Consider the following 24,526-nt stretch of genomic DNA (forward strand, 5'->3'; position numbering starts at 1 on the left):
GAGAGAGAGAGGCAGAGACACAGGCAGAGGGAGAAGCAGGCTCCATGCACCGGGAGCCCGACGTGGGATTCGATCCGGGGTCTCCAGGATCGCGCCCTGGGCCAAAGGCAGGCGCCAAACCGCTGCGCCACCCAGGGATCCCTCATTCAGGAATTATTGATGCTAAAATTATTAAGTGTATGTAGAATGTGCAATGCCTATGGAAGACTTTATAACATCCTTTAGTAGTTACTCTTCACATCACATGTATGTAGTGAGTAAGAATTACCACTACCATTGTATCCTCAGACCTGAGACAAAAACTTTTAAAACCCTCTCAATAACAGAGAATAATGTTCAGGATTAAGGGATAGTTCTACTCCGATTGATTTACTTCACTCAGCATAATACCCTCCAGTTCCATTCACATTGAAGCAATTGGTGGGTATTCATCGTTTCTAATGGCTCAGTAATATTCTATTGTATATATAGACCACATCTTCTTTTTTTTTTAATTTTTTTATTTATTTATGATAGTCACACTCAGAGAGAGAGAGAGAGAGGCAGAGACACAGGCAGAGGGAGAAGCAGGCTCCATGCACCAGGAGCCCGATGTGGGATTCGATCCCGGGTCTCCAGGATCGCGCCCTGGGCCAAAGGCAGGCGCTAAACCGCTGCGCCACCCAGGGATCCCTAGACCACATCTTCTTTATCGGAGAAGGACAATCATTATATGGTTTCACTCATATGGGGAATATAAAAAATAGTGAAAGGGAATAAAGGGGAAGGGAGAGAAAATGAGTGGGAAATATCAGAGAGGATCACAGAACATGAGAGACTCTTAACTCTGGGAAACGAACAGGGGGTGGTGGAAAGGGAGGTGGGCGGGGGGTTGGGGTGACTGGGTGACGGGCACTGAGGGGGGCACTTGGCGGGATGAGCATGGGTGTTATGCTGTATGTTGGCAAATCGAACTCCAATAAAAAAAAATACCAAAAAAAAAAAAAGGGGGGGGATAGTTCTAATACTCTAAGTGCACATTTATAGCCTTTTTAATGAAAGTACAAGCTTCCGCCTCAAAGATAGCTTCAGCTCTGGATACAATATTAAATTAAATCTTTATTAAAAAAACAGAGCCTCAAGTTACCAGTTGGAGAGTAAAAGAAGAAGTTTAGAGAAAATACTGTAGAAAGCTTTCGCTGCAAATTCTTACTTAGAATTCTCAAGACACATGACTCCAGGAAGGGGGAAGCGTGGGCCTCTGCGGTCAAATGAAGAGGACTCTGTCTTCAACATAGGCAGGGAAACCATCCTTAAATACCGCAGGGACAGGAGAATCCAGAGGGTGAGTAAGCCGAGGGAAACATCACTGTCAGGGTCAGCCAGCCTTTCCTGAATTTTTATCTTTCAGATCCTGCGTGCCAACTGCCTTGTTAAAGTGAGCACCAGAAAGAAAGGCAATGTGGCAAGAATAAAGAAAAACCTAGACAATTTAGAGTAAGCCTCCATTACTTGCCTTTTTGTGGCATGCTCAGAGACAGTTTATCTGAAGATGCCTCTGAATATCCAAAATGTGAATTTTTATTTTAAGCACAAGGAGAACTTTATCATATTCTTGTCCTTGAATGGGATAACTCTTTGCATATGTTTTATTTAAGAAAATAAATACAAAAGTAGAAAACTATTTAAGTGGGACAGAAGTTAAGTCTTAGAGGTGACCTTAGAATGAAGTTTGAGGAGGGTAAAGGTAGCTTTGCTTTTCAGAAGTTAACAATATCTTGAAAGAAAAGTTGTACATGTGTAACTGGCAATACATTTTGAAGGACTGATTATTTAAGTACAAAGAAGTTGGCACAACACTCAACAAATTTTGATTTTTTTCCATATTCTTTTTGGGCTTAAACTGTGATCTAAAGACCCACTGAATTTGCCTTGTCATTGCAGGTAGTGGGATTTTTGTATTGTGGGATTTGGATATAATCCACATATCACCACGGTATAGTTGATGCCTTTGTTAATACCTATGACGTATTAAATGGGCACAGCATTAAAGCTCAGTGTGTTGATAAGCACAGTCCACTATTGAGTTAATAAAAATCATTATAATATATATAGCATTTTATAAGCTTCCACTCCTAAACAAATAGAGATTGTATTAGTGACTCTAACTCTGTTGCTAAAATGAGAGCGCAAAGATACTTGGGGTGCAGTCCTCAACTGCATTCCATTTTCACTTAGCTGTGTAAGATCTGTTACTAGCTACAGGGCTGTGAACCTGTGAGGATGTGAGTGATAGAGTGTAATTCATCACTATTGTAGAATCAACAATCCAAGTCTTTATCTGCCTTCTGGTAGGATTTTGCAAGTAACAAACATCCTACAAAGCTGGTGCCATGCAAAGCAGTTTAGACTTCATCTTGTAAAGGGATGAAAGATATTAAAGAATTTTAAAGTGTGTGTATGGGGGGCTTGATCAATGTAATTTCCTTAAAAAGCCCTCTGGCATGGTCTGCTCTGCTAGAGGGATGAGAGGCAGTAGAGTCTGGAAGCTGGAAGAACACTCAGGAGTCTATGGCAGAAGCCATGGAAAGCTTGGAATGCAATAATGAGGGCAAGGAAGCAAAGGATGAAATGGATTTAAGAGGCAATTACATTACAGGAAATAAATTCTTGCAAAGGTGATAGTATTGCTTCAGTGAACTTCCTAATGCAGTATTTTGTCTGCAATAAAAATGAAGCTTCATAAAACACAGGGACTTTCTCAAGATGGGGGTTTTGGCCCTTTAACTTTGGAGTGGTAGATGACTACTATTGCCAGAAAAAAGAAAGATAGGTAACATAGTTGCAAAAAGGAACAGGTGGCCCTTTCCTCATCAGTGCTCAGATATTGTGAATGTTTGTTTATCTCTATTTCTGCTGAGACCTTGGCCTACACGCTCCTGGAATGGCTTCGAAAATTATTGCCCACTAATGTATTCTTGGAATAATAGTGTGGATTTAGGCTGCTATGTGGTACTATAAATCATATGCACTGCTCTATGAACAGCTACCATAGACACGCCTTTTCTACATTGTATTTGCCAACTTCATAAAAGCATAAACCCTAACTGTGTATCAGGCCCAACCTTATCCAACATCAATGATACTGGTCTGCCTGGGTAATTCACAAAGTCAAAAAACTAAAGCCACATTGGAAGGAAAGTTGGAATTGATCAAAATTTCAGCATTGAATTAAGACTAAGTTGGGCCAGTGTGAATCAGTTTCTTGGGAGTTTAGAGTATGGTAGCTAGGAATTTCTGTAAGTGCTTCTGTAATACATATTTTAAAAATTATAAAATATTTTTAACAGAAAAATTTTCAAAATTGAGATTTTGAAATGCTAGGGGAAATATACAAAATAAGTGTGATGAATATAATTTGAATATACAAATGTAAAGAGAAAAATCATAGATGCACACAGCTAATATTTCTTTTCCACAGAATAATTGACCAAAGAAGAAGGACAAACCATTTGCATGCAAGAAAGAATGAGCAATACATCAATAAGCTTGATCATAGCTATACATAAATACATTAAAGACTGTAGGAGATGATCCTTCTTATATGTTATATAAACAAATATAAATAAACTATTAAAAACCGAGTTTGCAGGGCAGTAGAGAATGAAGTACAAGTAAGTTTTTACAAACTTGTAAAACCTTCCTAGAAAAAATTGGAAATGAAAGCACTAAATATGATAGTATTCAATGATCAATAATCCCACTTTTGGGAATGCAGCCCAAGTAAGTTTTTCTCAGAGGGAAAAAAAGTATTTTTCTTCCCCCCAGGTGTTTATAGTAAATTATTCATCATATTGAAAAATCCAAAAAACTTTTTAAGGGATGGATTAGGGAATTACAACCTTTATCTTGATAAATGTGTGACCTGTGTGGATACCTAGGAAATTATATAAAAAGTAGATTTAAACAAACAAAATGCACAAGTAACATCACATATTTCCAACTACGTAAAATTTAAAAATAGATATCTGCCCCTGTAAAAGATTAGAAAAAAATGACACAAATAGCTAGTGTTTTACAGTAAGGTATCGGCTAATGAGTTCTTTATTTTTATTTTTTTTAAATTTTTATTTATTTATGATAGTCACACACAGAGAGAGAGAGAGAGAGAGAGAGAGAGAGAGAGAGAGAGAGGCAGAGACACAGGCAGAGGGAGAAGCAGGCTCCATGCACTGGGAGCCCGACATGGGACTCAATCCCGGGTCTCCAGGATCGCGCCCTGGGTCAAAGGCAGGCGCCAAACCGCTGCGCCACCCAGGGATCCCTAATGAGTTCTTTAAATATAAAATTAGTTTAAAATACTCACACAGAAGAAAATATTTTCAAGGCTTTATTAGTTATTTTAAATTTAAGTTCCTTTCAAATTCAATGGGATGGTCAATCATTTTGGGGGACCACAGGGCAAGGTAAGACATAAAAATGAATGTTATGCTTAACCAATTTCTGAGAGTCTTAGTAGCAAGGGTAAATAAATATGCACTCTTAAAAACACTCAGAAAATCTACAGCATGGTAGCAGGAGTCTTTGGAAGATCTTAATTAAGCCAACCTATTGTTTCTTATGCATCATGTTAGTTAATTGTTCTCCCCTGTTCTTCCTTTAGATGTTGACATTACTAGACAGCTGTTAAGGTTTTAGTTCTAACATTTATCATGCCATCAAATATGATTTTGATGTAGGGGAAAGCCTTATTAATTTTGACCTTACTAAGTTGAAATTTGTGATAAGTTAAGCAAGATGTGTTTTCATTCTCTATGTATTAGCATCATCCTGACTAGTTTTACTAGATCAGGCAGATTTTCCTGTGGCAAGATTTCTCAGGGACAGCAGAGAGATTCTGCAAACCACTCCTCTCCAGTCTTCCTTATCTCTTTTCTGTCCACATGCATCGGTCCCTGTCTGAAATTTACCTTTTTAAACCTCAGGATTTGCTATCAACCAATGCAAAAATACCCCTGGGGGAAGTGCTCTAAACCAGAGGTCACAGTCTAAATACTGCTAAAAAGTTGTGTTTTGTTTGATCCGCAGCAGTGTTTGTGTTTCCCCTCAGAATTTGAGAGCCTTTTGATAGAACACAGAGTTTTCAGTTCATTGTAGCGCCCACCATCCTTACACCTGGCTACTTCCTGCATTTGAGGTAACCAACCACCTTAACTGTTAAGATACTCTCAGAAGGCCATCTCAAAACATTCCACATTTCTTTCTTCACTGATCTCTAGAATAGTGTTCCCTATGAGAAGTGATTTCTGCTGCTTAGCTTATGTTTATTAGCATTGCATGGACACAGACTGGGTTCTTCTTGAGGGCAGGGATAAGTATTAAATAATGTTGTATCTTCCACAATGTCTAGTGGAATGCCTTTAGTCTAGGTGCTCCCTGACTATTGGATGACTGGCTGCTGGATAACTGCGTTCAGTAAATAAAGAGCCTCTCATTAGATAGAATGATACTATTCATGTTGGGATTTAAAAGTTGCGAAGCAGGGGCGCCCAGGTAGCTCAGTGGTTGAATGTCTGTCTTTGGCTCAGATCAAGTTCCCGAGGTCCTGGGATTGAGTCCTGCATCAGGCTTCCTGCAGGGAGTCAGCTTCTCCCTCTGCCTATGTCTCTGCTTCTCTCTCTGTCTTTATGTATAAATAAATAAAATCTTTTAAAAAAATAAAGTTTGCAGAGCATATGGATTATGTCATTGGATCTTTTCAATCTCCTTGGACAGGAATGGGAGAGTGTAGACAGGGAACAGGGCTGGGATTCTGAGAAGGAGGGTAGAAATTAGGATCTATACATATACATATGCTTATCCAAATACATCTCAAATTAGTGCTTTCACCCTGACTTTTAAGATCTGAATACCTGGTTACATGCTATGTTACAAAAAGCTATTTAGTTGAGGAAGTCGGTATTGCTGCTGTGCAACAATATTTATGTCTTCACTCCCTGTGGATAAAATTGCACTAGATAGAATTGTCCCTGCCCCCACGAAGTTTGGCTTAGCCATGGGACTAGTTCTGACTGGTGGGTTGTGGGCAGGAATGAGATGGATCTCTTTTTTTAGGACAAAACATTTAACTGTGAGTTCAAGAAATGCAATCCCTCTCCTTCCTTCTGGCTGCTATCTTGGTAGCACATGTTGCTGTGGAAGTGACCTAAGATTGAGGCAACAAGGAATGTTTTCTCGACACACGGAGAACTATGCCTGGAAGGTTGGCTTGAATCTGCAGGATTTTGAGAGTGCGAGAAGTAATCTTTTCTTGTGTCAAGCATCTGTTTTAGGGCTCTTCACTTCAGCATAACCTTGACTATCCTGATGAACAGTGCTTGGGGATTGGGGTCTGGCACGTTGGAAGGAACTGTCACTAACTGATTCAAGAATGTGGTTGTCAAGAGTGTGGCCTCAGAGCCTGATTGCCTGTGTTTCCATCCAAGCATCATTGCTAGTTCTTGAACATCTCACTTCCTCAGGTTTCTTAGCAATAATATAGGATAATGATAGCACCTACTTCATAGGGTTGTTGTATGGATGGATGAATTGCTTAATGCAAAGCACTAAGAACAGTGCTCAGTGAGTTATTATTAATATGATCACTAGTCAGAAAGCTTTCTAAAGTGATAACTCTAGCGTCTGGTTTCTTACCACCGAATCTGCTTTTCCTCTGTCTCCTATCTTAGTGGCATCACAACACTTCAGCTAATCATGTTCAAAAATGTGGAATCTTCTTTTCATGCTCAGTCACTGGCCATATTCAGCCAGTTGCTATATCCTGGTGGTTTTATTTTGGCAATATAAATAAATAAATACAATTGTATACTTTCTTTAAAATATATCCCCACTTCTCTTTTCTTATTGTCACTGTCATAATTCATTACGACTGCCTAGAGTATAGCAATAGCCTCCTAATTTGTCTGCCTGCATCCAAAATTTAGGAAGCAGAATGATCACAATAGAGAGAGGATACAGCCTGACCTTCTTGTCATACAACCTGACCTTGAACCCCAGCTTTACCTCTTGCTAGCTATGGGATTTGGGGAAAGTTACTTAATATCATTAATGTCTTTTCTTCATCTATACAAAGGGATACCTATAATTACTATAATCCTACTTCATAGGATTGTTGAGAGATTATGTGAGATAATTAAGGTAAAGTACTCAGTACATACCAGGGAATCAATCATTCTTAATTTGATTCCTTTTTCTCCATTGCATTTAGCCCAAATTGTTGCTAATATTATTTTCCAAAAGTCTAGGCCAGATCAAATTCCTCTCTTCCTCAGAACCATAGAGTATAAAATAAAAAAAAAAAGTGAAGGTTCTTTAATATGGAATTCAAGAGCCTCCAGAAACTGCCTCCACATTTTTACTACATTCCTCGTTGGCTCTGAATTCCATCACTTCCTATTACTTGAATATGCCTCTGATATCCTGCTTTTTGTTCAGCATGGAATGGTCTAGTTACTTGGTGATTATAGTTAATAATACTGTATTGTAGCCTTGAAAGTTGCTAAGAGAGTAGATCTTAAAAGTTCTTATCACTAGAAAAAGATCATAATTATGCGTGGTGATGCGTGTCAACTGGACTTACTGTGGTGACCATTTTACAACATATACAAATATCAAGTCATGTTATACACTTGAAATTAATATAATGTTATATGTCAATTGCATCTAAAAAATAGCCTACTCCTTCTAAGTTCAGAACTCATACCACATCTTCTGAGGTGCAAGAGTTCCTTTGTACCTCTGTATATCAGGTAGTTATTGCCATAAAATTGCTGCACCATATACAACACTAAAACAGTGGCTTAAAACACCAAGCACTTATTCTCACAGATCTAATGGCTGGCTGAAGATTGAAGTAGGCTGGGCTCATTTAGGGTATCTAGTTTTGTTCTACCTGTCTCTTCGTTCTTATTAGGACAAGCACGTTAGCCTAGACATGTTCCTCTCGTGGCAAACTGTAAGAGGTTGGTTTGAGAGCTCAACCAAAAATATGCAGGCTTCTTGAGACCTACATAAAGAATTGACATTCTCATCAATTTTTCCTCATTCTGTTTGTTAAAGGAAGTTTCATTGCCAAGCCCAAGGTCAGTGAGAGGACATTGCATAGTAGTTACATGCAAAGGGTGTGGTTATAGGAAGAGAGGAAGAATGGGGACCACTAACGCGCTCCTCTGCACTCTATTGCGACAAATGGATCTGATTTCTGGGGTCTTAGCATCTTATTTCTACCTCTATTATAACGGTTAAATAGTTCTGCATTTATTATTTCTTTGCTTACATACTATTTTCCTTTCTTTAAGTTTCTTGGGGGGCAGGGATGTGTTTTGCTTATTCTAGTTTTTCCCACAGTGCTTAGCATCCTGATTTACACATAGTCTGTGTTTAGTTATTAATGTTTTTGGAATTAGTATTTTAAAATCTGGACCAAACCGACTAACTAACTTAGATTTGTTTTAGCATTTCATAAAAAGAAACTTACCATGTGTTTTTGTTCAAAAAGGAAGAAATTTAGGTATTGCTCCTAAACAGAGGCTAGAGGATTTTTCTCTACAGAGTCACTAAATTATATATGAATCAGTGCTCACAGCAGTCTGCCAATGGATTAAAGAAAAAAATTTGCAAAGAATGAAATTAGGAAAGGTTTATGGAATGTAATAAACACGGATGCTGAGGAAGGAGTGTATATAAGATGTTAGAGGATATACATTTTGAAGTTTTAAAAACAATACTGGGGATCCCTGGGTGGCTCAGCGGTTTAAGCGCCTGCCTTTGGCCCAGAGCACGATCCTGGAGTCCTGGGATCGAGTCCCACGTCAGGCTCCCGGCATGGAGCCTGCTTCTCCCTCTGCCTGTGTCTCTGCCTCTCTCTCTCTCTCTTTGTCTATCATAAATAAATAAATCTTTAAAAAATAAAATAAAAACAATACTAATTTTTACAGGTTGAGAAAAAGCACATTGAATAATTGTGGCTTGCCAAAAATCATCATCAAAAAAGCATTTATTAGTATTCACTGATGATCATTTGTTACATTGGAGATGGTAAAATGTGATCCTCTATTATTTCTTTAGCATTTATTAACTAGAATATTTGTAAAGAAGAGCTTTCTTCCCTCTCACCACAACCACTTCTTTCGAGTGTCCCGGCGGACTAATGGAGTCTTTTTTTATTTAATGTCTCATAATCAATACGATTATTATTCCTTTTCACGCTAAAATAGTCCCAAATTTGGCCAGTGGGAGATCCTTTAAGCTGGATCATATGTCCTTTTGACATATCCTCATTAGTTTTAGATCACTTCCTTGCTTTCATGCCAAACAAGATGTTCTGGGCTCACCTTGTATTTTCCCTGACTCCACCCAGAACCAGCTATTTCTCCGAGGATTCCTGGTTCCTTTTCCTGGAGAATGGCAATTAGAAACAAGGATCTGGATGTCAAGTGTGTTCATTGTTACTGGAAAGTCATTGCTTTTAGGTCCTTTTAGTGAACTGAGCTTACATATACAATATTTTATTTCTGTCCATAATTCCTGCACTAACACCACTTACCAATAGCAAACAGCCTATTCAGAGTTTAAGATTTCTTTTTAATACTCTATCCTTAAGTTATTAGGAAACAGGAACATGGGAGTACAGTGTCAAATTATCATCCAATGGATTACTTAGTAATTACAAAGAGAAAATACACCTTTACAATTTGGGAGAGCTGGTAGGCACCCCCAAATGAATGATCAAATTTGCCATCGCTAATAATGGGACTCCTGATAATTTAATGCATTGGAGAAGTTCCCAATGTTACCTTGCCAGAAATGTTTATCCTTAATTTATTCACGAAGAAAGGAATCAGACAATTCCAGATTGTGAAATATTCTATTAGATAACTGGCCCAATCTCCCCAAAAATGTCAATATCGTGAAAGACAAAATAAGATGGAGGAACTATTCTAGAGTAAAGGAGACTTAAGAGACAAGGTAACTAAACCTAATAAGGGACATTTATGGAACAACTGTAGACTCTGAATATAGATTTTTTCGTTTTATTAAGATTTTATTTATTTATTCATAAGAGACACACAGAGAGAGAAAGAGACAGAGGCAGAGGGAGAAGCAGGCTCCATGCAAGGAGCCCTATATGGGACTCGATTCCGGGACTCCAGGATCACGCCCTGGGTGGAAGGCAGGCGCTAAACCAGTGAGCCACCCAAGGATCCCCTGAATATTGATTTAAGTGTAATTATGATCTATCATATTGGAGGATATGAGGGAAGGAAAAGTGCATATATGTGGTACATTAGTTTTTGCTTTTATTTGTGAGAGACGAACTCTTATCTTCCATAGTAGTATGTCAATAGACAATGAAGAGTAGCAATATAAGGGTGTCATTTTGAGCAGTAAGGGTGAGTGCCAGCATTTGAATGAAAATCTCTGAAGGATGCCTATATATCTCAATAGGTTAAGCATTGGGGCCTTGATCTCAGGTCAGGGTCCTGAGTTCAAATGCGGTGCTGGGCTCCACGCTGGGCAAGAAGCTGTCTTCTTCTCCTTCCCCTTCCCCTTCCCCTTCCCCTTCCCCTTCCCCTTCCCCTTCCCCTTCCCCTTCCCCTTCCCCTTCTTCTTCTTCTTCTTCTTCTTCTTCTTCTTCTTCTTCTTCTTCTTCTTCTTCTTCTTCTTCTTCTTCTTCTTCTTTCTCCTTCTTCTTCTTCTTTCTCCTCCTTCTCCTCCTTCTCCTCCTTCTCCTCCTCCTCCTCCTCCTCCTCCTCCTCCTCCTCCTCCTCCTTCTTCTTCTTCTTTTTAAAGAGAGAGCTGGAAGTGGTGGCTTTTATGGAGGGGAGGTGGTGGTTGGAGGTTAGAGGACTGCTGTTGAACAACTTATTATTTTACACCTTGCTCACACAACTTTGATAAAACTAAAATCTAAAGCTACAAAGAAAATAAATCTCAATTTAAAAACGAAATGAAAAATGAGTGCATGTGATGATGAGCCACAAGAGAGAGGGAAGTTGGGGCCAGACTCTGAAGGAACCAGTGTGTGAAGAAGGAGTTTGAAATAAACTCCACTAGCGGGGATCCGGTTGAGTGTTCAAGCAGAGTCATGGTGATGCAGCTCCTTTAAAGATAGAGAAAATCCTTCTTCGAATACTTACTGACTCTATTCTTGGGGTCTGCTTAGAAGTTATTTATTTATTTATTCGTTCAGGCATGGTGCTGGGTTTTGGGAGTATTATGGTAAACAAAATGGTTCATACTCCTGCCTAGGTAGATCTTACTTTATATACTGTTCAGGGTGATGTATAGATTTGGGACGTGTGAGGAGTAACCACCCCTTGCCTCAGATTGGCACCTCAGAATTTTTTTAGAGTGCTAGCGTGCATGTGCATGTGTGCTGTGTGTGTGTGTGTTTGTAAACTGGAATCCAGTTTAATTCACACAATTTCATATTCATTTTGTGGAACAATGTCTCCACACATGATTGTCAAACACCTCTGTGACTCTGTGTTCTCATGACAGCCTGCCCGTCTCCTGCTGGCTCTGCTTTCCCTTACTTAGGGCAGGACATCTCCTACGCTTTGTCTTTATTTCCTTTAACTGAGCTCTACATAAGATCCCTTGGCTGTGAAGGGATGCTTGGGTGGCTCAGCAGTTGAGAGTCTGCCTTTGGCTCAGGTCGTGATCCTGGGGTCCTGGGATGGAGTCCCACATGGGGCTCCCTGCAGGAAGCCTGCTTCTCCCTCTGCCTATGTCTCTGCCTCTCTGTGTCTCTCATGAATAAATAATTTTTTTTAAAAAAAGATCCCTTGGCTGTGAATGGGAAGGGTACCAGGTGATGAGAGCAGAGGGACCATAAGAAGTGAGTAGAAGTCACAATCAATAAAAGCTTCTCTGGAAGATTAAAGGACTCTGAAGGGGTATGGAGAAGAGGTGGGATCTCCCTGGAGGATGATGACAGTGACTGCTCAGGAACAAAGGCCCACACAGAACAAGGCAGATTCTAAGATGGAAAAACAACACTGGGGGACTGGGTACATGGCTTACAAAGAAAAACCCTAAGAAAATTCAGAGAAGGGAAGTGATGAGAGAGAAAGGAACCTGTGAGAGGAGAAAGAAAATTTATCTCCATTTTGTTTTATCATTTGCATCATTATCTGACTGCCTCTAGTAATAAGATATTTTAGAATGCCTTCAGATAGAGATGGTGCCTCTCATCCATATTGTCTGTAGTAAAGGAAATTGGGGCACATTTCTCAAGAAGCTTGATTAGTCTGATAGTGAAACACCAGGAGTGCATCTTCTCTACATCATAATAGTGAGACTAGAGGCCATTTCTTCCCCCTAAAGTATTTAGATGAGAAAAAAGAAAAGAAAAATAAAACCTTTTCAGGTAGATAACATCAAGATTCTAAAGGATCTTTAAAAAATCCAAAAAAATAAAAAACAACAGGTAGGTCAGAAAAAGTGTTGTCATATCCTTGCTATGTTGGAGGAGGAAAAAAACCCAATAAGGCAGTGCCAACTCTAACTGTGCTTAATTGGGGGTTATTTCCACTCAGGGTGTGTTCTTGCAGGAGTTGAGTGATGCTAGAAATAACACCACGCAAATTCTTCTCTTTATCACAGAGAACTTGCTATCACGTCACAACTTACATCCACTTTCTAGATTCACTCATTCTTCTCTCTGGACTTACTTATTCCTGTCTTCTCTCTCTCCTCCCTTCCACCCCCACTGTATATTTTGGAAAAGAAAAGGGACCATTTAGGGACGTATTAAAGAAATGTTTCTCTAAGTATACAATGTGAACACGTAGAAGTGTATTGTTCCAATGTATACAACGGGCTCAGTAAAATGCAGTGGATAACAAAGACTTTTTCAATTGTTGGACAGGCAGGTCTTCAGGCAAGAGGGGAGGGGACGCAGGTTGTTTAACTATATCCCTTTGAAAAAAAATTTCCTGGCTTAAATAATGTCATTATGATAAGAACAAAATAGAGATTCTTTTAAAAGAGTAATGATGGTAGCATCAGTACCTTAGTATGCTTGTGAGAGTATTAACATTGAATGCTGTGTGTCTCTTGTATACTCCAGGAATTGCAAGCAAAAGGGGATGGATCAGATTCAGCAGAAGGCATTAATATGCATGTTGTCAACTGAGCCTTTAACAAATTATTTTTTCAAAGATAAAATTCGAATATTTTCTCTAGAAACCAGGCAGCCTATTTTACATGAGGTAACGAGCAGAGGCAGACTGACTTTGAAGCTAATGCAGCTTCAGATTCCCAGCCCCTCACTTGGGGCCCTTTCTTCTAAGGCTGTAGGAGAGGCCCTAATCATGTGTCCAAATGTTTTAGTAAAATTTGCGAAAGTAGCATATTTTAATTGCAATCATTTAAGATTGCTGTCTCTTTCCACTCCAACTTTCTCTGTCTGATTTCTTCTCACATTGGGTTGTCATTGGAGTGGTGGTGAACATGTCTGAGATGAAGCTAAGTGGAAATTGGGTTGGAAATAATTTAATTTGGGTTTAGTGAGATATATTTATGCGGCTTGCAATCAGTTTCCTAGAGGGTTAAACCATTGCCCATCTTCTCAATGAAGGAGAAGCTTCCAGGTAAACCCTATCCGCCCTTTGTGCCTCCTCATCCATCACTGTCACATGGGCATCTCAGAGAACATGTGCTCAGTGGGTCGTCCCCTTATTCTAGTTGGAAAAGAAGCTGCCTCCAGCTTCCCAGAAGTGATAGAATGCTTTTGTATTTGTAATTCTTTTTTCCCCCTTTCAGATTTGTCTGACAAATAGAATATTGGACAACTTAGAATTTTCTTTAAAGAATCAAAGTGTAATGCTTCCCCTTGGAAAACTGCTCAAGCTTTGTAACGTGGGAAGGGAAATCCAAACATAGGTTTTTTTTTTTTTTTTAAAGATTTTATTTATTTATTCATGAGAGACACAGACAGAGAGAGAGAGAGAGAGAGAGGGAGAGAGAGAGAGAATGAGAGGCAGAGACACAGGCAGAGGGAGAAGCAGGCTCACGCAGGGAGCCTGACATGGGACTTGACCCTGGGTCTCCACGATCCCACCCTGGGCTGAAGGTGGCGCTAACCCCCTGAGCCACCTGGGCTGCCCCCAAACATAGGTTTTTAAAAAGTTTCTTCGAAGAGTTGATAAAGCTTGAGTATGCCACTTTACCTGCAGTTTGGAAAGACATTTTGGGATATTTTAATAAAACAAGTGAGAAATTACAGACTGCTGTTTGCGTCATACTTGAAGAGTTCTTTCTTTTATTATATACATTTATTTATTGAAGAACAAAGAGAAAATTCACATAATAATTAATGCATATGAAATATAAAAAGACAATGATTAGCATTGACATCAATAGAAATCAACCTGATAGTAAGAAGCAAGTTGCAGGGACACCTGGGTGGCTCAGTGGTTGAGCGTCTGCCTTTGGCTCAGGTCCTAATCCTGGGGTCCTGGGATTGAGTCCTGCATTGGAGGACTAATCACACTGGTGGAGGTACTCGGCCAGCTTTCATGACCAGAAGAGAGAATCCCAAGAGATGGGATTGCTCTTGTCCATGGCCCAATCAGCAGATGCAAAGCCCATGCCTCGCCCAGAAAAAAAAAAAAAAAAAAGGAAGAAAAAAAAAGCAGGAGGAGAGGGAAGTATATTTATTTCACAATATCTTTCATATCAAGCACTTGTACCACAGGGTAGAGCTTGAAGTTTCTCCCTCTGTCTATGTCTCTGCCACTCTCTGTATGTCCCTCATGAATAAATAAATATAATCTTAAAAAAAAAGGAAATTGGAACTTTTTTTTTCCAATCAGACCCAAACTGTAATTCTTTAAGAAGAAAAGAGAAATTTTGGATAATGAATAGGCTCCTGGATTGTTTGATAATCCAGTTATATAAGAGGAGTAAACCAAATGAACACACTGGAAAAAGATTTAAATTTCTGGCTGGTGTAAGACAAAATGCTAACATTGATGAGGATAACGCAAAACTTGTAATACACTGCAAACAGGTTAATGAATGTCATCAATTCAAGGGATTTTTAATAATAATCAGTGTATAAGAAAACCTGAAATCCCTGAAACTTTATAACTTATATATAGAAGAATTTTAAGAAAGTTTTCCTTAATTTGACAGCAATTCTAAAAACCACAATTGTACTACTGCCAATAAGAATTTTTTGTAAATGATTAATAATGAAAAATAGTTTTTGAGCCACCATGGTAAAGGTTAGAGTCGATTCTTTCTGTTATTTCCATAGAAATGATATTATAGATCATAATGAGTATGAAGTAAAACAATATAGAAAACAAGTATTACAGAACATTCAGGCAATAACTAAATGAAATTATTATTTAATTACAAATTTTTGTGGCTTTTGGCAATGAAATAATTTTTGTTTTCTCATTTTAGGTAAATATTCACTTTCACATAAAAATTTCTATTCTTGGGACATCTGGGTGGCTCAGTGGTTGAGCATCTGCCTTTGGCTCAGGGCGTGATCCTGGGGTCCTGGAATCGAGTCCTGCATTGGGCTCCCCACAGGGAGCCTGCTTCTCCCTCTGCCTATGTCTCTGTGCTTCTCTGTGTGTCTCTCATGAATAAATAAATAAAATCTTTAAAAAATATTCTACTCTTTTCTTTAAAGAGGAACCCCAAATTGCAAACTTCAAGCCCTACCCTGTGGTACAAGTGCTTGATATGAAAGATATTGTGAGATAAATATACTTCCCTCTCCTTCTGCTTTTTTTCTTTCTTCTTTTTTTTTTTTTTTTTTTCTGGGTGAGGCATGGGCTTTGCATCTGCTGATTGGGCCATGGACAAGAGCAATCCCATATCTTGGGATTCTCTCTTCTGGTCACGAAAGCTGGCCGAGTACCTCCACCAGTGTGATTAGCAGCCTCAGGCAAGAGCTTTTCCTTCAATAAACGATGCCATGAAATATAATCCGACATCTTGTCTTTTTAGAACATTGCTTTTTGTGCTTCCTAACTAGGAGTTAGGAAATGCATATTTGCAATGTTGAGAAATAGTGTTTCAAATTTAAATGAATCTGGGTGATCCTTGAAAACAGTTTTATTGAAAGGCTTGTATTCCTTGGAGGCAAAGGTCCATCATGAGAAGTGCAAGTGAGTGACAGGGACTCTGAGAAAGACGGAGAGAGGTCTTCTCTCATTGAATGGACAATGGACAATGGAAAAAAAATTCCACCTTCCACTCACAAGCTGCATGGTTCCTGGAATTAGCTCTTCCAGAGTCAGCAAGACTGCTTGGGAATGTGGTTTCTAATAGTCATAAAAAACACCCCAAAACTAATATTTATTGAGGCCCCACTGCATGTCTGAAAATGTGCCACAGTTACAGGAGGTCACTGAGAGGAGGTGATTGCCAGTTGACCCACAGGCTGGATCTGGGCAATCGGAAGCTTCTTACTCCCTGCCCTGTCCTTGGAATGTACATTCTACCCATTGTTCTCACTCTAGGAGCCACTTCAAGGACACAGCTTTGAGATATGAATGGGTGGAGACCATCTGGACTGTATACATGACTGAACCCCATTAAGGCCTCTATATAAACTCTTAAGATTCTTGTGGGCAGGTATTGAGATCCACTTGCGGCTGCTCGAGGCAAGCCTCGTCGGTTAAGTTGTGTTGCTTATTAAAACTGCCACCTACCAATCTGGAGTGGTCGGTCTCTTTTGTCAGCCATTCCTTGCTCTCTGTGTACAGGGACCAATTTTAGAATTTTGCCAGGGGAACTCCTGAGGTTGCTAACCAACAGTCAAAGTGCGGGGAATATATGGATAATGCAGATGCTGATCTATCTCTTCAAGTAGTTAAGTAATTAGAAAGACAGGAGATATACAGAAGTACACAATTTTAAGTTTAGCCTTATGGAATTGCCTTTTTATTATAGGTCAATCGTGGTTATTTCATGTGATTGGCAGTTTCATCTGATTGAGTACCAGTAGTCTCATACGGTTCAACATAAATAGCTTATGGACATATCATTTTCCTTTGGGGCCAGTTCTTCATAATGCAAGACCAAATGACCAATTTGGTGTGTGTAGTGTCTCTGGTGCCTGCATCACACATGTCAATAGCATCACCTAGTAATCTGGTAAGTGATCATACAAATTCCTCTACACATTTCCAAATGCAATGGGAGTCGGGGAGATGGTGGTGAGGTGCCATACCTCATTTAAAACCTCTTGCAGTTGTTATAGAAATCAAACTCAGGCTTGGTTGACTGAAAACATCCTCAGATGAGGTGGGACTTGAGCTAGAAATTGAAGAGGAGGGTAGACTTTATTAGGGAGAGGCAGTCTGAGAATTCATTCTTCCCTGTATGCTTGCAGAACTGAATAGGCTGGAATGGAATTACTGGGTCCAGAAAGGGAAAGACAGAAAATAGGGAAGGAACCAATTTCGGTGAAGGGGATTGGGATAGGAAGGGGAAGGTGGGCTCTGAAGGATTTTTTTGTTTTGTTTTGTTTTGCTTTTTTGTCACTGATGCTTTTTAAAGTAGGTCAAAGGTCAATCCTTGAGTAGGTTTGGGTCTTACTCCCAAGGTAATGGCATTCCTGGGAGAATCAAGGAAGTGTTTCAGGAGAGCCCCATGGGGTCCTGGCTCTGCATCTTACACCGCTCCTGAAATCCATGTTCTAACTGGAAATCTGCACATAGAGGGGTTTGGGTTGGCTGTTGTGTATCAAGGGGCAAGGCCACTCTGGAGTGGTTCTGCAGTTCTCCAAAGAGGTGGAAGATCAGCCCTATCCTGTCTTAGAAAAACAGCAATACAGGGTATCTGGGTGGCTTGGTGGTTGAGCATCTACCTTGGCTCAGGACGTGATTCCTAGGTCCTGGGATCGAGTCCCACAGGGAGCCTGCCTCTCCTTCTACCGATGTCTTTACCTCTCTCTCTTTCTGTCTCTCATGAAAACAACAACAAAAAAAAACCCACTTTTTTTTTTTAAAAAAAGAAAAACAGCAATACCATTACTGAGAAAGAATAATTTCAGCATTTGTGTTTCCATATGATGTTTATGCGTCTGTGTGTGCCTTTAAAAATCTTAGATGCAATGATTAAGCCTAACGAAAGCTAGGAAACATGAAAGAATTAGTTGAGATATATTATGACTACTGTCTGGTCTATGGGACTGCAATACGCATCTGGTGTCGTCTACATAGATCAAAGCTCCAAATTACGAAATGTAACTTCTTCACACGGGAGTGTCTTATCTGTGTGTTTAGATGGCTGCTTCTCAGGAACATTGGCGAGAAGCTCATGCTATAGCCCATATGAAAATGCTCCACCACTGGAATATTCCGGGTCTTTGAAGAGACAACGGATCAGAATAAAAATGATGCATACACGATGACATTAATATTAAAAATAATATTACGGGTGGTGATAAGTGCTATTATTATTTTTTAAGATTGCATTTATTTATTCACGAGAGACACACAGAGAGAGGCGGAGACACAGGCAGAGGGAGAAGCAGGCTCCCTGCGGGGCAGGGCTGGATCCCAGCACCCCGGGATCACAACCTGAGCCAAAGGCAGGCGCTCAACCACTGAGCCACCCCGGCCACCCTAAGTGCTGTTAAAACAGAAAACAGTTTAAGAGGGAGAGAAACGAATGCATGTCTGCGCTTTGCAAGAGGGTGGGCTTGTGAATGCCATGAAATGTAGCTTCACATAAGGATTATTGACGTGTCTCATCATCGTCTCTACTCAAGGTCTTTCAGGAACAGGATCTGCTTTAATCAAAACCCGCCAAACACCCACCCTGCGGACCACGCAGTTCAGCCTTAATTACACGCGCCCTTCCCTGTTTCCCGGTGTTTCCCCGCCGGCCTCGCGGGCTCGGGCTGGAGCTCAAGCTCCCTGAAGGCAGGAAGGCGGCTCCGGGTGGGGCGGACTCGGGGGGCGCCAGTCGGCGGCGGAGGCGCGTTCTGCAGCGGAGCGCGGCCGCCCCGGGGCCCCGGCCTCGCCCCCCGCACCCCTCCGCCGCCCGCCTCGCTGCCGTGCCCCACTGCGGCCGGCAGGAGGCGCCACGGGCTCGGCTCGAGCCTTTCCCCCCTTCCTACCCCACTCCCCCCGCCACGTGACGTGGGAAGCTGCCTCCGCCGGAGTCTCCGCAATAGGAGTGAGGGGGCGACGGGGTTTGGGGGTGGGGTGGGGTGGGGGGTGTGGAGAAAGGACACGCGCGCGCACACACACGCGCGCACAGCCGCGCGCACACACGCGGGGAGCAGAAGCATCTTCCCCAGCTTCGTGGGCTGCTCCCCCCCCGGAGCCGGTGTGTGAGAGGTAGGGGTGTGTGTGTGTGAGGGGGGGCACGCTTCGGGGTGTGGGACCCAAATCCAGACCGGGCAACCTGTGATGCCCCGCCCCGCCCCCGCCCCGCCCCCGTCCCCGGTGATTAATACCCGTTTTCTTACTCTCTCTCCCCCTCCTCCCCCTCCTCGTCTTCCTCTCCCGCTGCCGCGCGCTCGACTTGCACGGCGGGCCCCCGCCCGCGTCCCCTCCCCCGGCTCCGATCACCACCAGCTGGAATCTGGGATCCTGCCTCTCCACCCCCCACCTTTTTTTTTTCTTTTTTTTTTTTTTTTGAGGAAGGAAGGTCCCCCCTCCCCGCCCCCCCTCCCCGCCACACCACCACCCCTTTTCAAAAGCCACTTCCTTCGGCTTCTTCACCTCTAGGAAATCTCGGGGCTTTTGCTCTTATCGAAAGTGTTCGTTCAGGGTGATTTTTTTTTTTTTTTTTTTTTTTGATGACCACAATCCAGAAGTGCGGGCGTCCGAATGCATTTTGTGTGGCTTTGCCACGAAGAGTCGTGAACTTCGAACCCCCGGCGCGGATTATCAATCCTGCTTTGCAGGGAAGGGAACCCCTCACCCCGCGGCCGCCCGCCAGCCCTCTCCCTCCCCGAGCTGCTGCACCACGGCCGAGCGCGCGGAGTCGGTACGTGGATACTCCCTTGGAGGCTCACGTCTCAGGGCTGGGGCGTGGGGGTCAGGAAGATAAAGGGTCGAAGCCCTGGAACCGTTAACTAACCTGGGGTGCGGTGAAGCGCTGAAATCCGGCAGAACCCGGCACTTGCTAATTTGGACGTGGCTTTTTTTTTTTTTTTTTTTTTAAGATTTTATTTTTAGGGTGAAGGGGTAGGGCTCTCTCTGGTCTGTTTTTGGGGAGGCGGGGGGCGGGCGCTGTGAATCCCCTTACCGAGCCGAGAGGTTGGGCGTCGGTGCCCCGGGCCGGAGCCACGCGCCGCGAGCATCCGTCCAATCGACACGTTGCAGGTGAAGCCCCGTGCGCTGCACATCAGCGCGGCGGCGGCGTGAGTGTGCGCGGGGGTGAGTGTGCGCGGGGGTGAGTGTGAGTGCGCGCGCGGGGGCGCGTGCGCGGCGGGGGCGTGTGTGCGCGCGCGTGTCAGTGTGCCCCTTCCAAGAAATGCCCAGTGTGCACCCGGTGCACAATCAGAACCCACTGAGCACCAGCCCGGGGTGGGAGGAGGCGCTGCCGCTGGAGGCGATGGGGAGAGCGAGACAGACGTGTCAGCAGCAATGCAGATGGGGCTGGGGGCCGCACTCGCTGGCGAGTTAAGTGGGGATTGTGTTTCTGCGTGTGCGTGTGAGTGTGTGCTGCTCCGTGGTGCCGCTTCTCCCCCCCTTCCTCCTTCCTTACCACTTCCCTCCTTTGCTCCCTCCCTCCCTCCCGCTCTCCGCTTCCATTCAGGTTGGCTTTCCCACCTCTCATCCGTGCCCGTCCCAGGAATGGTATAGCCAGACCTTTTCTGAATTATTTATAGACCGGTGCCAGCTGTTTTCAATTCCTCTCGTGTGCACTCTGTGGGAAATGCGGGGTTTCCTCCCCCCTTTTCCTTAAAACGAATTGATATCTTTTTCGGAATGCATTTTTCTCATCCTCCGGGGACACTCGAATCAAACCCTGACCGCCTCTTTTTCCCCCTTAGGAAGGGGACGCTTTGGGAATGACCATGCTCCACGGAGGGACAGAGCCGGCCCCCAGCTTCTCTACACAGAGCCTCTTCCACTAAAGCTCCAAAAATCAAAAACCGTAATTGCCAGAAGAATCATTAAAAAAAAAAAAATAGCCCAGCCACTAACCTCACATGCAAATGGAATAATTACTCTGGATTCTGCATTGTGAGCCGCTCTCCATATCCTGAATTACCTTTGAATTCAGTCTTTTTTCTTTGAATTTGCATCTCTTCAAGACACAAGATTAGAACAAAATTCACGCTAAATTGGATTTTAAATTATCTTCCTTTCATTTATCCTTCGTCTTTCTTATGTGGATATGCCAGCGAGAAGAGGAGACTGGACATTCCCAACATGCTCACTCCCTTAATCTGTCCGTCTAGAGGTTTGGCTTCTACAAACCAAGGTAGGGCAAATTCTGTTTTATTTTCATCTCACCTGGGGGTAGGGATTCCTTGTTTATCTCTCTCTTCAGATCCCTCAAGTGGAATTTTTGGAAGAAAAGGTGACAAGATAATAAAATAATGCTGTTTTGGGGAAAAAGGTTTATTACAAAGGGGGAAATCTCCCATGTTATTTCTTTCCCTTCCTCATCAAACAGGTTTTGGGTTTTTGGGAAGCAGTGGGGGTGGATGTATGTAGGGATGGGAGATGTTGGATGACATAAGGGTATTTGGATATAGACATGCATGGGAGACCTGTGTGATTTTTGAGTTAGATAGCATTTTATTTCTGTTTATTCTAAAGCTCTATTTTTTTATGGGAATCTAGAATTTTTTTTTTTCAGGCTAGCTTTTTCCCCTTGCCACTTCCATGCCTCTCTGTCTTCTGGCTCTACCTTCCTAGGCTTTTTTTTTTTTTTTTTTTTTTGATGCCCTTTAGAAAATGAATATAGTGATTACTGTGGTTGTTGCCCTGAAGTCCACTTGCTGTCTAAAGCATTGACACGGGGCCCAGAGATCCCGGGAGGCCTACTGCAGAGGGACAGGTCTAGGTAGGGAATCTGGCTATCTGGGCTAGTCCAGGAACACCTGGAATTGAAGGATGCTGCAGGTTAAAGGGACGTAAATCTTAAGCTTGGAAAGAAGGAATTCTGTCAATTTTCTCTTTTTAATTGATATTTTTTTCCTGTGCTATTATTTTTGAGCTGTAAATTTCTCCTTCTGTCTACACATCTATTTATACCCACACATCCTCCAAGCAAACTGTTACTTCCACACTCTTGCAAAATGGCTATCTTGCAGAGTTCTAAAATGCTGTGCATGTGGAAGGGGTGCAGAATTCGACACGTGAGTCTTTGTGTTAAACAAAGAGATGTGCCGTTTGCATGTGGTAGTCTTGTACCTTCAAAAGAGAATTAATACTCTATTTCCCCCCCCTCTCATCAGTTTTTACAGTATGTGAAATGTGGCTAGGCAGTATTTTTATGTACTTGAAGAGAGAAATAGCAGGAGAAACGGAAAAGACTTAGCTAATGACTCTTCAGCTAGTCACTCATGCAATCCAAGACAACTCCTGAGGAAATCAGATCATCCACAGGCTGGAGGGCCATGATGGTGAGCTGGTGCTCTTCTCCTTGGTCCACTGACTGTACACCCCCAAACTCAGAAGGTGCCCAAATGCAGAAATCAGGTTGAGATAAAGATCTCCAAAATCATGTAGCAGAATCATGGGCATCAGTAGTCTTTCTGAAAGCATTCTCTCCCCAAATCTTTTTTTCTGGCATTTTTAGTAACTATACTTTGAAACAATCCAGAACACTGAAGGGTTGTGGGAGAAGTAGCAGAAGACCCCTGTCACTCTACATCACAGTAGAAGACAGTTTTTCATTGTCCAGAAAGGATGGATATAATCCGCATTCACTGCTCCCCTCCCTCTGGTTTCATTCTTTTGAGTGTTTAAATGGTAATCTGCACCCATGGTATCATCAGAATGAGAGAGTGGGATCCCACTTTGAACCATGTTCTCACCATGTCTGCAAATAGCTGAGGTTATCTGGTGTGTGCTCACCTTACAGACACCTGAGCTGGTTCTCCATCTGCTTCTACTCCTTCAAGTGGGAGGATGTATTCTTAATTTTACTTCAAAATAGAACAGAGATATGGGTGAGGAAAGCAACTCCATGTGCAGTGATTTCCTACGTACAGATGAGCAAGGTGAGGTGGGTGTCCTTAGGGCATATGCCCCTTTTTTCATTCTTGGTGCCTGCCACTGTGCTCTACAGTGACTAGCTCCTTCGTCATGTTGGTTGGTTGACTAGGTTGACAGCAGGCCTTTTGACAGAGTCTCAGCCACATTCTCCTAGAATTCTAATGGGATTAATCCAGGTTCTAGGCCATCATTAGTTGGCCCTAAAACTAGACAAAGGAAAAGAGGTTGAAAGGGGAGGGTGCTGAGGAAGAGGAGGACCGGGTGGTGGGAAAGCTACAAAAAGAAGGGGAGGCATTCCAACTGGTGGTGGCTTATTAGGATCAAGGTGGCATCACCACAGGTGGTCTGTACCTTTACCACATCCAGAGCTCTTTTGGAGACTTGATGAAGCAGGTGTGTTCCGTCCTCCCAAGCAGTCTCAGCGAGACCGTGACTCAGTGGTGTTCTGGGCTGTCTCTGGGCCGCTGTTATCTCTCTCTCTCTTTTTTCCCCCCTCATGGCACAGAGAGCTGACTGGGTTCTATTTTGTCTTCTCTCCTTCTGCCACCCCCCTTGCAGTGTGGGTTACCTGAGGAAGAAATGTGGCTGCTGGTGGGAGGAAGAGCAAATTTAATTTCAGTCGAGGAGCCTTTGTGATGTACAATTAAGAAAAAAAAAATAACGGGAAATAAAGACTTCTCAGGCAAGCAGGGTTAAAGAGTTTAGATTGGTGATTTGAAGGGAAGCAGAATAACATGGTTGCCTCCTATGTCTGGGTGTTTCAGGTGTAGCAAAGCATGACGGATCTGGGAACCCAGAGCTATGTGGCCACCCAGGGATACCTGTTAACATGCAAAGAGAGGAGCAGGGTGTGCCTCTCGATTGTCTCATTTCTTCTCCCATTGGTTCCATTCCTAGGAAACCTGTCTATCTGAAGGGCCTTGCTTTGCCAGTGCGTGTTTGTAGTTTCTGGCAGGAATAGATGCAGAGAAAGAAAAGAAGTAACAAAATTAAGGGAAAGGAGAAGGGCCAACACATCTGTCTGGTCACTACTTTGCACTTCAAGGGTTTTTTTTTTTTAGGCTGAGTGCGAAGAGCGACTCCCTCTGGTGAAGGTGTGAATGGCAGGTGGCTTGATTTTGTCTTCCTCTTCACTTCCGGGAGGATGGCCTCAGAACCTTGACCATCTTCTTTGACCTTCATGTACATGCATCAGGCTTGTGTGAAGAGGGGCAGTGGGCACCTGTGAGGCGGACACATGGACTGACATTTGTTGGGGGGATGAGTGGCACTGGACAGGGAGACATGGGACTGAGCTGAATCAGCCCTTGACCACATCA

The 24,526-nt window shown here is 42.5% G+C and overlaps 1 protein-coding gene across 8 annotated transcripts in view; it reads left to right on the forward strand.

Annotated features, from left to right (window-relative positions):
• GRIN2B (glutamate ionotropic receptor NMDA type subunit 2B) overlaps nucleotides 1–24,526 on the forward strand; it is a 505,856-nt gene that overhangs the window by 55,192 nt on the left and 426,138 nt on the right. For all 8 annotated transcript variants that reach the window (XM_049102486.1, XM_049102484.1, XM_049102490.1 and 5 more), the window contains 2 exons: nucleotides 16,963–17,166; nucleotides 21,029–21,462. The gene's annotated coding sequence lies outside the window, so the exon portion shown is untranslated. The remainder of the gene's footprint in view (nucleotides 1–16,962; nucleotides 17,167–21,028; nucleotides 21,463–24,526) is intronic.

This window comes from Canis lupus, chromosome 27, assembly GCF_003254725.2.
Source record: "Canis lupus dingo isolate Sandy chromosome 27, ASM325472v2, whole genome shotgun sequence".
In the NCBI taxonomy this organism is placed as follows: Eukaryota; Metazoa; Chordata; class Mammalia; order Carnivora; family Canidae; genus Canis; species Canis lupus.